The 14,815-nt window shown below is 34.7% G+C and overlaps 1 protein-coding gene across 1 annotated transcript in view; it reads left to right on the forward strand.

Moving 5' to 3' along the window:
- The window catches only part of UNC13C (unc-13 homolog C), a 511,573-nt gene that overhangs the window by 362,211 nt on the left and 134,547 nt on the right, over positions 1–14,815 (forward strand). The gene's annotated exons all lie outside the window — the stretch shown is intronic.

Raw genomic sequence — 14,815 nt, forward strand, 5'->3', positions numbered from 1 at the left:
AATGACATAGTAAATTATCACTTACATGAAGAGTATGAAGCTCTTTTTTTCCCTCTATTGGCTTACTTACTTACTGGTATTAATCTTTCAGCCATGTCTCATCTGGGAAAAGATAGAAGGAATGAAAAGAAAAAGAAGTTATAAAACCTTGGGGAAAAGTTTAGAAAAATAACAAATTGAAAGTAATTGCTAAAATATGCTTAGAGAAACTCAATTTAAACAGGAAATAAAGGTATTTAAACATCATGGCTTTAGGTGCTAATTTCTATACTGCCCCTGGTAGATATTAAAGAGGACAAAATGAATTCGTGGAGTACATGAGCATGATCTAAACTACTTGACTTTAATTGTGAACTTGTAAATTCAGTTTCATTCTATCAAATCAAATCAATCACAAGTGCAGCAATGCATGCAGATATAGAGTTGGAACCAAAGCATACAAATACTATCACTTTTGGGGATGGGCCAATATTTTGGTCAAGAATCTTTGTCTTGGAAGAATGTCGATACCCAGTCAGTGGAATTGTTTTGACAACGAAGGAAATCTGGGCTCTTGGAAGGAGGTGCAATTGGTAAAAATCAGCTTTCTAGAAACCTCTACTAATAAAGAATCCAGGTAACATACTTTTGCCATTTTGTTTGTTTGGTTTTTGAGTCCTCCAAGGAAAGCACTGAAAGAATGACTCTAGATAGATAACCTCTTTTGAGGGTAATTGCCAATCGTATAGCCTATGAATGATATGTAGAAATGTGACCTGGTTATAACCAGTGGAGAAGGGGAAAGCACCGTCTAACGGCCCTTTCTGCTTTAGACGAGCGCACTGTGAGCGTGGCGGGCAACATGCACATATGCTTTACCCTGTTAAGAAACTGCCAGTGAGTGGGTTGTTGTGAAACCCGAGATTCATACCAATCCCATAACAATGGGATGTTTGAGATAGCAAAAAGAGCTGAATTAAGTCATAAGAAGTGTAAATTTTCAGAAGCTTAATGGAAGACAAAAACAGAGACTATACCTGTTGACTCTCAGATGCCAGACAGAACTGAGCATGTTGAAGGATAGGGGACACTTAGGAAAGAAAATGGAAATATTTAATGGGAAAATTGACAGCCCTCACTGAAGTTTCATTTCCCCAAGAAACTTCAGTGCACTGTGCATTACTTGCCATTGGAAGAATTCTTTAAGGATGCTTCAAAGTGCTAGCCCTGATACCACAATGAGTCCAACTAGAACAGAGGATGATAAGCTACACACCTGCCCGGTGCTACAGGAAATCCCAGGTCTTTCTCTCCCAACAGACAGCACTGCAGCATGTGAGAGAGTATGAGTGGCATTACCACATAGTTTATTCTTTTAAGAGGAGAAAGTAAGTCTTTTACAGAATTAGTACCATCACTATGATGACTGCAAAGTTCATCACAGCACTCCATTCGACTCACTGTGTGGATGGCAAGGGGCCATGACACCAAGGCCAAGGGTCACTGCTGGCTCAGAGGATCCCAAGGGCAGAAAGTAAAAAGAATGAAAACTGAGTACAGGGTGATGGAGTGGAGGTATGTGCGAAAATTCCACAGAGGCAAAGAGAGGCAACCAATAGTGAGACATTTGCAAGCAGAAAAACTCCAGGGTTAGGAGAATCACAACCCAGGTACAGGACTGAAGAAGTATCGTATCATCTTGTGCTCATAAGGAAAACATACCAGGTACAACCAAGTATGAGAGATCCTAGTAGATCCAAATACAAATGAGGCCTAGAACATCTGGTGATTCTTTTCTCAAAAATTGTAGTCCCTCTTATTGATACCATTCAGCAGAGTTTCTCCATTACCTGAGAACTTGGTCTGGATCAGTTGCCTTTGCATGGTTCCCTATGGAACATGAGATTAAAATTCCAGAACTACTTTGGTATACATGATTACATAACCTAAGCCCCGATATGTCTGAAAATATCTCTCTGTTGCACTTGAATGACTACTTGGTCATGTATATAATTTGAGGGTCAGACTTATTTTCAGAACTTCTCTATTGACTTGTGGTATTTAGGGTTATAACAGAGGAGTGAATGCAAGACCAGATGCTTTTTCTTCTTTGGCACAATATGTTGTTTTTTAGCCTAGATGCATATTAGATTTTTAAATATATTTCAAAGATTGAAAATAATGTCAAAAGATTGTTTTCATTGTTAATTTTGACTGGGCCTCAGTGGGTAACAGTTAACAGTTCTTCAGTCATATGCTTCCTTCCTTTTGTTTGGCCGCATGTGTCCCAAGTCTTAAAATCTCTTAGAGTTTCTTAAAGTGAATGCCAGTCTTCCCTGGGGTCTAGGTTCGTAGAGGCTTTTGTAAGCACGAAAGATAACAGTCAAAGTGCTTTAGCATATTTACAGGGTTTGCAACCATTATCATCATCTAGAGTGTTTTCATCATTGCAAAATTCTATATCCACTTGCAGCCCCTCCCTGCACCCCTGCCTCCACTGAACTTGCACATCAGGCTGGTGAACTTTGTGCTATATAGATCACATATCAGTAAAGCTGTTTCATAAAGTGACTTATAATAGTGTTATGTACTTTCAATTTTTATGATGGAAGGAGGAATAGAGAAATCTCAAAGATTCTTTTATAAACTTCCGTATTTCTATCTATTTACCTTTACATTTTTAAAAATGCAATGATTTATAATCCTAACACATTGCCCATTATTTATCTCAAAACATACATTATTTTTCATGAATCATAAAATGTAGTTTCATGTAAGTAAATATGGAAGCATATAGTTCCATGTAGGCTTCAAATTAGAACTATAATATGTAATTTTGCCATTGTTTCTCCTTATCTAATTTGTTTATATAGAGTATAATATAGATAGATAATTTCTATTGTAAATAGGTACCAATGTTGGTAGTGAATATTTATTCACTTGTAACAATAAAAAGTTTATTTCCTTAGATGAATTCAAAACAAGTTCATTAACTTCAGATTTTATCATCCACTAATTTTTATTCTTTGTCCGTATGGGGAGTTGACATTGCAACTTTGGAGTCGATGTGTTGACAGTGCTACTGTTTTGCTGTTCCGTGATTTATTTCTATTTGCCTAAAAGAAATATGTTGAGTCATTTTATAAGTATCAAAAAATAAAGAATAGTGTTATTCTGGATAAATTGGAAAAGATCCGATTCATATTGTAAAGAATAATTTTTAGTAGTATTTTACCACTTATAGTTAAAGAAAGAAATGAAATACTGAAATGTACACTAATTACTAACACACTGTTACCCCTCAAAACAATAAGGAATTATTGCGTGCTTGATTGTCACTTCAACTTTCAGAGCACAGTTCATCCTTAGACATTTCATTAATTTAACCAGAAAACTGTGTGTAATCTAATAGTATGTTAAAAGATTGGATGAGTAGAAGTTTCAGGTTTCATATTCACTTATTCTGTGAACTAGAAATAAATAAACTATCTGTACACTTTAAATTATGATTTATCAATTTTTATTCCAGTTAGAGTGGAAAAATATTATTACATTCAGTTTTTTATTGTTCATGTTAGGATAATGTCTTACACATTTGATTAGGATTTGATAACCAAACCCAACTGGAATCAGCTACAAAATTTTCTTAGGTCACTTGTGATAAAATATAAATAAATCTTAAAATTGTATCATTAGTAGTCTTTGCATGTTTTCATATTGACTTATGCTTTTCATGTATGTTTACATATTTTTAGACTCAATTAGCCTATCATGCTTTTCAGTATCCTATGAAGTAAATCAACATGAAATATTATTAATAGATATTAAAATATACAAAGGTTAAATGGTTTGTCAAACCATATTTCTTTTGCTATTGCTTTTAAAAGAGTTATTTTACTTAAATGTGTACTAACTGAATAAAAACTGTTTGCATGTGAATTTAAATCACATTTTCTTTCTACTACATGGAAGAGGGAGCCTATGAGATTGTAACTACACTAAGTACTATCCCAGGAATTTTGAGTAACAGAATGAAATGAGCCCGCTGGGTTATGGAAGTCTCTCATTCCTTTACTCCACTGAGAGGTGCTGGAGTTTGGCAACTATATTCAATAGCTAATGTAACTGAGGGAACAGTTGCAGCATGGGTTGGGACAGATTTTGCCTACTTAGTGATTCAATTTTTCCCATGGGAAATTTCACATATCATGAACCATGTGGCAAATTCTCTTTAGAGAAAACCTGGACAGGAGATGGTAACACAACACCCAAAGTAGTAACATTAGCATTTTCACTTCCTGCTGTCTTTGCAAAGTGATTGGTTAACTCACTATTCACAGAGGAACATTCACAATTATTGCAAACAGAATGCCAAATTTGGAGATTTATTTTGATGAATGTCTGATTTTATTAACTTATGTACTTAAAAAAAGTAATGTATAAAGCTATTTCCGTTCAGCTTAATAATATGAGCAAATTCCCTGGAATAATTACAACTGGTAAGTCTCAGATCTCCTTGAACATTGCATCACCATATTGAGGGACCACCTTGGCCAGTTTTACTTTTCTGAATCACGAGAATTTTTCCTTACTTGGAATTCAATACTTATCCTCTCTATAAAATAGTTTTCAGAACTTACTCCACTTTCTATAATGTTTAAAGTATCTAGTATATTGTCAAATATGCAATATCCCATCTTGTCAGTGCATACTACTACTTTAAAATGTACAACCATCTGGTTTTGTTTATTTAAAACTCTAAAGTTTGACAAAATGAATTTTGTTGTTTCACCATTTTTGTAAGATTCTTATTCCTAAAACATCCAGTTAAAATATGTGCTGCAATCTAGGTATTCAATAATATGAGTTGATTGCAACTAAGGAAGTAGTTTTGAAGACTGTTGATTTTATATTATGCAAATTCCTTTTTTTTTTAGTAAAGTAGCATTCTGGAGCTTCAAAGTATCTTATAGTCATGTTGTTGACTATATCTTCAAACCACAATAACAGGACACATGGTCTGTCAAGTAAGAGAATGCTTCTATATAAAGTAGAACAACATATTTGAAATTGAAACACTCTCAAAGAATCCAGACCATATGGTCTCCACAGCTATAATACTAGGAAGTACCAAATAGTCATTCTGTAAAATCATTTTTATAAGTCTACTACAAAAATATTCTTAAGATGTGATTTGCTGCCTGGCTGATGTAGCTTGGTGGATTGAACACAGGCCTGCAAACCAAAGCATCACCGGTTTGATTCCCAGTCAGGGTACCTGCCTGGGACGCAGGCCATATCCTCGGTGTGGGATGTGCTAGAGGCAACCACACACTGATGTTTCTCTCCCTTTCTTTCTCGCTCCCTTCCTCATCTATCTAAAATAAATAAATAAAATCTTTTTTAAAAAGATGTGATTTGCTCTAAAATTTGTATTAAAATGCATTCCTTACATTCACAAAAAGTTACTCTCATTTGTTTGACCATTTAATAAGCTAATTATATTTAAATAACTATTCTGCATCAGCCATTGTGGTAGGTACTTGGGGCCAAAAAGAGGAAATTGCTGCCGTTTTGGAGCTCAGAGTCTTGTCAAAGAGACAGGTATTGATCAAATACTCATGGGTATTTAGGGATAAATGACTATGATACCTGCTCTAAAAATGAGAATGTTGTGTTTTAAGAATACTTGAGGGGGGCATTTTATTTTTATCAGGCAGTTCAGAAAAGTGTTCCTCAAGGAGGTGATTTTTGAGCTGAGATATCAAGAACAAATAGGAGTTAACCAGTTGAAAAGGGATGGGAAGATCTGTTTCAATGAAAAGCTCTAAAACCAATAAATGTATGGCCAATTTTTTTCTTTAAACTACTAATTATAAATACTTACACAAACCTTCATGTCAATAGCTTGTGAAATGTAGAATTTACATTTCCCTCTTGGCTGCCTGCAAAGAGAGTATTAGGTTTATTTGCACATGCATCCCCCCACTTTCCCCACCCCTCCACCCCATTATAAAATTAGCTTCCATGTGGATGATTGCTGTCCCTGGTTACCCCTTAGCCTCAACTATTTTTTGTGTTGGCAAGTCCTCAGAAAATCCCCAAAGAGGAAATTCATGTCCATCTTTAGCTATTTGATTACGTTCATGATATTTTAGTCACAGAATAATTCCCAGCTGTCAAGCTTGACATACATATTCAACAGCATCTAAATATTGTTGTTGCATCTATTACATAAGCTGCAAAGAAACTCACTCAACAGATGCTCCAAAATTTATAAAACTCATAATTCTCAAAACATTTGGTGCTTTTATTATAAAATCTGCATCTCTTGATGATTGATTTGATTGTTCACGTTACAGCCTTTCCCTCTCTGGATCTGTATGGTTCGTGTATTTGCTGGGCTCCCATATGTTTCATTTCACCAGAGACGGGCCATTTTCCCAGAAGTCAAGCAATGGTGAAATTCGGTGATAGGGAAGCTTTTATGAGGAGAATATTGCCAGTTAAAATTCAGGAATATCAGAGGGAGACAAGGTTGTCCAACTCTGTCTATTGCCAACAAGAACACTGGTGACAAAGATCATTAAATGGCCTCTCAAAGTCACACAGCTGTGGTTAGAACACAGCTGTGATGTATGAACCTCCTGATCCAGAATCTGTCTGGTGTAGATCATATTGTACGTGTTATAGGACAATGATTAAAATCAACTTTTGAATTGTATGAAGTTAAAAACAGTTTTTGACTGAGATACTTCAAAGCTTCTCAAGTCATTGATACATTGTGGGTATATGATGAAAGTAATTACACTTATGCCCTTACATCTTCTCTCTTATGTTCTTTGACTATCTAAAACTCATAGACGTCTCTAGTAAGCAAGAGGTGAGTAGGTTCATAAGTGGATATAGGGTAAAGCAAATTTTACTCAATCAGCAGTTTAGTCCTTTAACAAAATATTTGATGGGGTTTGCTCTTAAAGAAAGTCTATAGACACCCCACCACCACCACCACCACAAAAAAAAAATTGCCCCATTACTGGGCCAGCTCAGTCAGCTTTTTAGGCTAACTTACTCCATGAGCAGCTGTGAATCCACAGTAAATGCTGAACTGTGTAAGTTAGTGACTAAACCTTACAAACTCCATAATTCCCCAAAGTGTGTCTCCTAATATCCCCAATTCTACTAAAGGACAGAAAGGGATCACACAACACACAAACACCCATCTCTTTGTTTTTCCTCTGGTAGAAAGTGGAATGTCTAGAAAGGAGTTAAATTTTAAACATACAGTTCCCTTTTCTCCAAGGCTTCCTGCTCATAAATTGTAAGCATGCCTGTTTTTAAAATGTAGATTTAAGTGTGGTTGATCCCTCTACTCTAGTCAATGTGAGGAGTCCTCTTTCTAAGGTCCCGGATTCACATAATCAAATTTTTCTTCTCAATTCTAAAATGATAAATACAATATACCTTAATATTGATACCCTTGCCATAAAGGCACACCATCTGTGATTTGATATCTAGGTGTAATTTCTCAGTTTTTTCAATTGTTTTGCTCTATGTGTCTGTGAGTTGCAATTAGCCACTCTAGAGGGTCAATAGTGGGAAACTATCTCTAGAATCCCAAAGTACATCAAGAATTTATCTTTATTTCAAAGCTGTTTTCCGTCCTACCTTCCTCATTGTACATGATAGCCTCACACTGAGCCTAGTAACTCAAGTCACATCCTCAGACACAACTAAGTTCTCCCCCTTGCCTTACTCTTCAATTGCAGAGTCTAAGCTCTATCAATTCTCACATTTAAGTATCTTCTTTTCCCTTCTACTCACACCCTACAGTCGAGTAGAACTTGGGGTGTGAGTAGACCGCACTCGTTCAAACATCTTTTTCCCATGGATTTCTTCCTGGGTACCAGGCTTCTCAAAGTGCCTCTCTCCTGCTACATGAGATCTGTCTAAACTCAAAACGTCTCTCTCCCTCCCCTCGCCCTCTCCTTCCCCTCCCCCTCCCCTTCCCCCCATTACTACAATTGTTATAAATATAAATCACTTTGATGGGACTTTATTAACAACTATGTTAAGTCTGTAACTTTGCATTGAATAGATACCTAATTCTTCATGAAAACACCATTTACGAGTAGGTATATTACTACTGCTGAAATAGGAGTAAGTACCCAGTCAGTACCTTTGCCATTTTTCATTAGGCTAAGTAATCTAAAGTTCAAATTAAAACATATAAAATAGAAACAGAATTTCTCCATTTCAGGATATATAAAAACTCTTGTCTTTGTTGATCATTTTGAATCTTGAATTTATTTAAATTAATTTTATTCAATTATTATAACAGAAATAAAACTTTAAATTAGCCATGATCATACCACTCCATTCTCTACTGCATACATATGCATACAAATTTTATATAATTGTAATAATAGCATAAATGCACTTCTGTATTTTTCACCTTAGGGGGTGATTTTGGCATGTTGGTACAGAGATTGAGTCGTTTTAATGGTTGTGTAATGTCCCACCAAATCACAAACTTTTTAACCAACCCTTTATTTTTTGATAATCAGGCTGTTACCATTCTTTAAAATATTATGAATAATGCTACAATGAAAATGTTATTGTGTTATGCTCTTCTTTATCACCTTTATGTCCTTGAGGCAAATTTTCCGTAGAATTACTGAGTCAAAGATGATTAACACTGTATATTTCTTCAAATGCATTGCTGTTATGTACCTGTTTTCAACATTATGCACGTCACCAAAGATGGATGAGCGTTCTTGTTTCAGCACACTATTGATGGAACAGAATGCTGCAATGATTTTAAGTTTGTTATTGTAACAGTTATAAAGTATTACCTCAGTGTTTGTTTATACCTCAAATTTCTTTCATAACCAAGGAGTTAAACATTTTTTGTTGCTAATTTTACTTCTTGCATTTTTTTATTTATATCCCCTCTTTAAATATTACTCTTCAATTTAATGAACACTGTTTTAACTTTTAATCTCTGGCTTCTTTTTAGAATATAGCTTTTAATTTTTATATTGATTGCTGCATATGTTTTTCCCAACATATTTTCCCTTTGTTACATTATTTTTATTTTAAGGATTTATGATACATATAATCATTATCTAGCTTTGCTGTTTGTTTTAGCTTCAATGTTATCCTGCAAAATATTTTCTTGGTCTCTTATTTGATTTTTGTATGCGTACTGTTAATTTTTCTCCCTTTGCTCTTTATTTTAGGGTTAAAATTAATTTGATAATAGAAAAATGCCATATGTTTTTGTGCCTTTGGGAATAATTCAGTTGGACAGAATAAAATTGGCAGAAGATACAGCCTTAGGCCTACGCCAACTGCAATGGCAAGTCTGGTATTATTCAGTATACATGTGGACTGGGCAGCTTTAGATAGTAGCATGAATAATTCAGCCATATTAGCAGGAGGGGAGACAAAGCACAGATATAGAAGAAGGCAGGTTGGCAAATGTGGCAAATGTTGGCAAATGTGGTAGTAAGAGATACAGAATCTAAGTGATCAATGTAGAGTGAAAAGAAGAGAAGGGTTCTTGGACATTTATAGAAAGAGAAGGACACTAGTATGAAATAATAATCTTGGCATAGGAGACAATGTGTTCAGCGAAATGTAGAAATGCAAAATGTAGAAACCTCTGTCAAAACTGAGGGCCCTTTTGAGCTTTGTGACCATCACTTCAGATAACAGTCATCATGCTTGTGTTGTTTTCAGTCAAGCTGAGGCACTGGGATACGAGCATAGAGTAGATAAGGAATTGGAGTTACCCACTCTGGCTTTTGCAAGGTGAGTATGACAAAGACAAAGAGAGGCCAAGTAAAGGGTGTGTGTAAAAGACACACGCTCATGGGCCATAGTCTCTCAGTTAGATAAGGAGGAATAAATCCATGAAGGAATTCATTTATAGAGAAATTGTGCATCTCAGTGGATGCAAGAGGGAGTGAGATAAGGTAGTACCCAAAGATTAGGATGCTTTTCTTAAAGCATAATTGTTGAAACTGAGATTTTGGAGGGAATGTCCTTGTTGGTAATGACAGAATCTAGAGTAAGACCATGGAAAGGCTGTGATGGAATGTAGGGCAAGTTCAAATGAGACATGCAGGTCAGAGGCTGAGATCCAGGGCACTAAACATGTCCACTGTATAGTTATTAAGGTCATACAAATACACACGGAATGATGACTGGAGTGGTGGTGAGGAGAAAAAAGCAGTGTGCTATGGAATCAAATATCAATAGTAATTTCCAATAAGTCTGTTTTAGAAGGTTCCCCTTAAGCTTTTTAGATAGTGGCTGCTTCTTCATATCTTACCAACACCAGGTATTATCAATATGCTTAATCTTTATCTGTTTCCTTTGTGAAAAACAATATTTTGGGATTGAATTTTCATTTTCTAATAATGAGTACAACTGGTCATCTTTTCCTACATGGTATTCCTTTTCCATTAATTACCTGCTCATTTTTCTGCTCATGTGTTGTTCACCTTTTATTAGTTGTTTGAAAGAAATCCCCCTGGAATGGAGAAATTCTCTCTGAACTATCAACTAGCTTGCAAGTATTTTTCAATTATTTTTATATTGACATTTTTGTGAAGTCTTAATAATTTTTTCCATTTTTGAAAATAAACATTACAATGAATGTAGTTATTTATTAATTAATCATCAATAAGGCATCATACTGATACATTTATTTAGAGTAAATCTTTCTTTTCCCCAATGGATAAAAATTCATCATAGATGAGTTAAATATATTTTTGAAAATTCCATAGTAGCTATAGTTAGCTCAAGAAAAAGGATGTGTCTTAAGTATAAAAGTCTTTTTTTTTTAATTTGTTGTTCAGTTACAGTTATCCCACTTTTTCCCCCATTGCTTTCCCCTACCCTCTTTCCCCTACCCCCATAGTCAATCCCACCCCCATTGTCCATGCCCATGAGTCCTCTATTCATGTCCCTTTGCTTGCCCCTTCCCTTCTTTCCCCCATTATTCCCTTTCCCCCTCCCCTCTGGTCACTGTCAGCTTGTTTTTTATTTCCAAGTCTCTGGTTCTATTTTGCTCATTTGTTTGTTTAGTTGATTAGGTTCTACTTTTTAAGTATAAAAGTCTTTTAATAAAAATTTCATTTAAATATCTTAGGTTCTCAGTAACAACCACTTACATATTATAGATAGTACTACTTCAGATAAATTTGTTGGGTTTTTTAGTAGAAAATGGGAGTAAATTAATGTAATGCTAAGAGAAATGGAAATTTATTGACTATTTTCTTGACTGACAAAAAGATATTAAAGATTCACAAGTGAAATGCTTTTAAGGGAAAATTATTTAGGAGGTATCCACACATTGAGTTTCTTTCTATGTTAGAACTTCTACGATAACGTGCTTCACTAAAATTTGTATTTATTGGCTTTCTCCAAGGGTAATGAATGCTAAGTTGCTATATTACACAACAGAATTTTTTGTATATTAAATTGGTAAAACTCATCTGGCGGCAACATTCAGTATCATACAATTTAAATATGTATTAATGTTGTTGGTGTCTGCTTTTGGAACATGTCTGTGTGGTACTTCATCTTGAAGGAAGAAACAAATGAACCAATAGGAGAAAACTAATGAGACAGTGAAGGGAATAGGGTGAATTCCCATATTTCCAAAGAATTGTACTATTTCATAGCACCACTCATCTTCAAATTAACCTATATATAGTGAGTCACCAAAAATACATGAGAAGATAATTAATTATGTAATGTGGTATTGATAGTTTGTTTAGCCAGTTCTTTTGGTCTCTGGATGGTGAATTTCAGCTCTAATGTAAAACACTAAGGTTGACAATAAAAATAGGGGTCTCAGCATTATCGCTTGTTTAGGGTAACAGTTAATAAGGAAATGCAAGGACCCATTAGCACGACTGCCTGGGTGAGTGAGAGGTTGGTATGAGACAGAACTAGCGAGTGATAACTTCCAATACAGTGGGGCAAAAGGAGGTGTACACTTGTGAGTATGCAAAATACAGTTTATTCTTATTTTGTTGTTTATGAATTATTGTATTATTTTCCACATGAAGAGCTGTAAACCTACTTCTGTCCCACCTGGTATATGTAACTGGGGTCTCTGAAGAAGTGCAGATAGTCAAACACAGTTGCTGAAATTGAAAGGAGAGAGAGAAAATCTAATATATGTAGGTGGAGTCTCTGAAGGAGGAAAACAAAAAAAAAATAGAACTTGTATTTAAAACTATAATAATGGAAAACTTTATACAAAACAAAGAAAAAGTCCTCAGGACCACTTGATACTAGAAAAATTAACCTGGAATTGTTAACTCTAAAACTGATCCTGCTAAAATTATTAGATTTTAAAGATAAAGAAAACATCATAAGGTCTCTCTAGACATAAAGAACAAAGGGGAAAAAATATGTTGCCTGAGACTCCTCAAGAAATATATCAAGGTAACATCAGTAAGGCAGTATTTGGAAGAAACTCAAGAGAGGAAGGTGTAAACCAAGGGTTTTATATCCACAAGCCCTTCATGGGGAAACTACTAGCAAAAGAGCTTTATCCATCAAGAGATGACTGAGGAAACTCAGCTGAAGGATGTATGATGAGCATATAATCAATTTAATCGTAAAGCTAAGACTAGAACAAGGATGATAAAAACGGGGACAAAAGAAAAATACAGTATATAAATGTTACATGTTCTGACAAAGAAAAATATACAACTTATGCTTGTGGTCACTCATCAGATCACAAAGAAAGCATTAGTAAATTCCATGAGGTAAAAATGTGAAAAATACTCTGACCAAAATGCAGTAAAATAGAAATTAATTTTTTTAAAAAATGAGTTCTAACTGAAAATTAAGATAAACAGAAATCCTCTATTCTTGAGTAAAAGAAAAAATAAAAACTCAAAGTGTAAAATTTTATAAAAGTAATAAAAACACAACCTGTGTTATTTATAGACTATATTTTAAGCACCAAACAGAGGAAAATATTAATATATAGCAATAAAAATATATAAATGAAAATAAATGAGTTGTATTCTCAACTTAAAAATCTAGAACCAACTAATAAAGTAAACCAAACAAATGCAAGGATGTAAACATAAAAACTGAAATAAACAAGAAAGAATAAAAATAAAAAGACACTAAAATCAAAATTCTAGTTTTTGAGAAGTGTAAATAAATTAGAAAAAAATCAACTAATTTTATCAATAAAAGAGGGAGAAAGTACAAATATATCAAGTACAAAATGACAAGTGAAAAATAACCACTAGAACAAAGGAATTCTAAAAACATATGAGACTATTAGGTAAGATTATGTGCAAATAAGTTTGGAAACTAAACAAAATTGATAATTTTCTAGAATAGTATAGTATGTCAACTTTATTTCTCTGTGGAAATTGATATGTTTAAACTTTCTCTCTGTAGTGGGCAGATTTGACATATTGATGCAAAGACATTAAATTAAATATTAGCAGACAGAATCCAAACCCATATTAAAAACTAATTTACCATGGTCAAATGGAATTTCGTTCAAGGTTGAAAGGTACTATGGTCTTAATAAAAGACCTTGGTTACTTTTCTCCCTCAGATTCTCCATGTTGAAAGCTAATGTTCAGTAGGGATGGCACCGGGAAATGGGGCTTTTGGAAGGTGATTGTGTCATAAGGACAGAGCCCCACATGAACGGGATTATTGCCCTCATTTAAAAAGGCCCTGGAAAATGCCCTTGCCCTTCCCCACTCTGAGGCTACAGGGCAGCCATCTGCAAACAAGAAAGGCTCAGGCATTGAACTTCTTACCATCCAGAACTGTGAGAAGTAAATGCTTGCTGTTTACAAGGCATGCAGTCTACATGGCACTTTGTTACAGCAGCCCAAACAGACTAAGACAAAAGGCTAGTTTAATATTAGGAAGTCCAGGAATATCATATAGCATATTAGTAGATATAAGAAGGAAAAGAAAACAATAATCTCCAGAGATGTGGAAAAAGCATATGACAAATTTCAAAACACTTTGCTAAAAAAAACCATTCAAGAAAGTAGTTGATGGATATTTCCTTAAGGTATTTCATAAATAGAATTGTGTTTTTTACGTTTATATACATGTGTATACATGAAATACGATGTATATGAAGTAGAGACATACTGCAAATCTGGCAAATCTTAACCATTGTTTAGTCTGAGTAAAGTCTGAGTGTTTTTTGTACCATTCTTACAACTTTTTTATGATTTTTACGGCATAATAAATATTATAAAATTTATTATTTCTGAATAATAGAGATAAAAATGGAATACAATGTCATTTTCTGCTGCTATTCTCTAGTCCAAGCCTTTGATCCTTTTGAACCACATTATTGTACTAGTCTAGTCTTCCTACATGTAACAACCACAATCACTCTTACCGCCATCTATAAGGTATATTTCAGTGATGACATTTATATACTATTGTGTCACTATACTTTCCAACAAAACAAAGCCTGAAAGGAAAGTGGAGTTACATTCTCATTTTGCGCTGGAGGAAACAGCCATCTGAGAACAACATGGCTCTTTGAAGGTGACGAGACTGCTAAGTGACACAGCCGAGACTGGGGTCCGTGTCTTCTGATGCCCTCGCTTTCTGGAGTCTGTCCTCCAGTGTAGCCATTTAACCTATAAAACAAATTATTCTTTCTGCGTACTTTTATTTTAAGTGTGGGGACAATGCCAAGGCTTCTTTTGTATCCCTAGAGCACGTGGAATACTGGTTTGCACGTAATAAGCAACAAGACTATTGAATTGGGTCATAGTATAATGTAGTGTGGATAAACAGGGAAAGA

Source organism: Sturnira hondurensis, unplaced genomic scaffold (assembly GCF_014824575.4).
Source record: "Sturnira hondurensis isolate 20B ecotype Veracruz unplaced genomic scaffold, ASM1482457v3 Scaffold0008196, whole genome shotgun sequence".
NCBI lineage: Eukaryota > Metazoa > Chordata > Mammalia > Chiroptera > Phyllostomidae > Sturnira > Sturnira hondurensis.